This window comes from Schistocerca serialis, unplaced genomic scaffold (assembly GCF_023864345.2).
Source record: "Schistocerca serialis cubense isolate TAMUIC-IGC-003099 unplaced genomic scaffold, iqSchSeri2.2 HiC_scaffold_987, whole genome shotgun sequence".
Classification (NCBI taxonomy): Eukaryota; Metazoa; Arthropoda; class Insecta; order Orthoptera; family Acrididae; genus Schistocerca; species Schistocerca serialis.
The window spans coordinates 40,001-42,500 of NW_026048614.1; the positions used below are offsets into that span (position 1 = coordinate 40,001).

At 62.3% G+C, this 2,500-nt stretch overlaps 1 pseudogene; it reads right to left on the reverse strand.

Annotated features, from left to right (window-relative positions):
- LOC126454548 (large subunit ribosomal RNA) overlaps positions 1–2,500 on the reverse strand; it is a 6,153-nt pseudogene that overhangs the window by 2,103 nt on the left and 1,550 nt on the right.

Below are 2,500 nucleotides of genomic sequence, written 5' to 3' on the forward strand. Positions count from 1 at the left end.
AGCAAGCCTGAAGTACGTGGTTGGCGGTCTCCACGGCCTGGCACCCCGCGCGGCATCTGGTGTCCGCCTCCCGCCCGCGACTGCGCCGGGCCTTCGTAGGGAAGGCGTTGATGCGGGCGCGGAGGGCGTCGATGTATTCACGCCCAGATAGCAGGCGACTGGTGTCGGCGACCCACTGATGTTGGCCACTGACGGCGGCAGAAGATGACAGTGCCGCACCGTCAATGGCGATGTGTAGGCGCGCCGCCCACATTTCCCCAACCTGCGTTGACGATTTGAGGAGGTGGCCCTCCCACATTAGGTGGCGCTCCAGCACCTCGATCTCACGCTGTACCTCATCCATGCCTGCACCGTCGCAGGCTGGCCCTATCTTCTTCAGCGCCAGGAGACGGGACCGACGGAGGGTCGGACCCATCCATCGGCAAGATGGAATGCCGAGGCCCCCCTGGGCAACAGGAGCGTGGAAGTATCCCAGGGGGGTGTCCGCCGGAAGGCGGAACCATCTCCTGACGGCGGCCCGGATGGTAACGTCGGCCGACTTCAATGCACCCACCCGGGTGCGGCTGAGGGCCAGCCCGTGGTACAGGCCAGGGAGAAGTACGTTGGTGAGAGCGTGGAGGCGCTGTTGCGGCTTCAGCGGAGCTCGGGAGATGACGTCAAGCTGCTCCACCAGGTGGCTACGTGGATTGAAGACACAGCGACCCGCCGTGGAAAATTGCAGCCCCAGGTACCGGAAGGTTTCACCCACACGCAGGGCAGGCATGGTGGTATTGCCTGCTGTGAAGGTGACATTGCTGTCCACCTTCACCTTCTTCTCGCGCCCTGACGCGACTAAGGCGAGGGTGAAACACTTCCGGGCGTTGATCTGCAGCCCCAGGTGGGCGAGGGCTGCGGTAGCTGCGTCGATGAGGGACTGCAAGCCCCTCGGGGTCGCTGCAAACAGCAAGACGTCATCTGCAAAGGCCGCAGCGTTGACTCTGCGACCGAGGATCCGAGCTCCGATGTGGGAGGGCAGTTGGCCTAAAACGTAGTCCACCGCAAAGTTGAACAGGAGGGGGGAGAGGGGATCGCCCTGGCGAACGCCCCGTGCTGGCTGCACAGACACGCCCACGCCGGCGCCGTCCGCTATCACTGTCGTGCTGCCCTCGTAGCACCGCTCGACATACTCGACAAGAGTCATAGTTACTCCCGCCGTTTACCCGCGCTTGCTTGAATTTCTTCACGTTGACATTCAGAGCACTGGGCAGAAATCACATTGCGTCAACACCCGCTAGGGCCATCGCAATGCTTTGTTTTAATTAGACAGTCGGATTCCCCCAGTCCGTGCCAGTTCTGAGTTGATCGTTGAATGGCGGCCGAAGAGAATCCGCGCACCCGCGCGCCCCCGGAGGAGCACGCTAAGGCGGACGCGGCCTCGCAGCAAGGAAGATCCGTGGGAGGCCAAGGCACGGGACCGAGCTCGGATCCTGCACGCAGGTTGAAGCACCGGGGCGCGAACGCCGCGCAGGCGCGCGCATCCTGCACCGCCGGCCAGCACGAGGCCAACCAACGGCGAGAGCAGACCACGCCCGCGCTAAACGCCCGCACTTACCGGCACCCCTACGGCACTCACCTCGCCCAGGCCCGGCACGTTAGCGCTGACCCACTTCCCGACCAAGCCCGACACGCCCCGATCCTCAGAGCCAATCCTTATCCCGAAGTTACGGATCCAATTTGCCGACTTCCCTTACCTACATTATTCTATCGACTAGAGGCTCTTCACCTTGGAGACCTGCTGCGGATATGGGTACGAACCGGCGCGACACCTCCACGTGGCCCTCTCCCGGATTTTCAAGGTCCGAGGGGAAGATCGGGACACCGCCGCAACTGCGGTGCTCTTCGCGTTCCAAACCCTATCTCCCTGCTAGAGGATTCCAGGGAACTCGAACGCTCATGCAGAAAAGAAAACTCTTCCCCGATCTCCCGACGGCGTCTCCGGGTCCTTTTGGGTTACCCCGACGAGCATCTCTAAAAGAGGGGCCCGACTTGTATCGGTTCCGCTGCCGGGTTCCGGAATAGGAACCGGATTCCCTTTCGCCCAACGGGGGCCAGCACAAAGTGCATCATGCTATGACGGCCCCCATCAACATCGGATTTCTCCTAGGGCTTAGGATCGACTGACTCGTGTGCAACGGCTGTTCACACGAAACCCTTCTCCGCGTCAGCCCTCCAGGGCCTCGCTGGAGTATTTGCTACTACCACCAAGATCTGCACCGACGGCGGCTCCAGGCAGGCTCACGCCCAGACCCTTCTGCGCCCACCGCCGCGACCCTCCTACTCGTCAGGGCTTCGCGGCCGGCCGCAAGGACCGGCCATGACTGCCAGACTGACGGCCGAGTATAGGCACGACGCTTCAGCGCCATCCATTTTCAGGGCTAGTTGCTTCGGCAGGTGAGTTGTTACACACTCCTTAGCGGATTCCGACTTCCATGGCCACCGTCCTGCTGTCTTAAGCAACCAA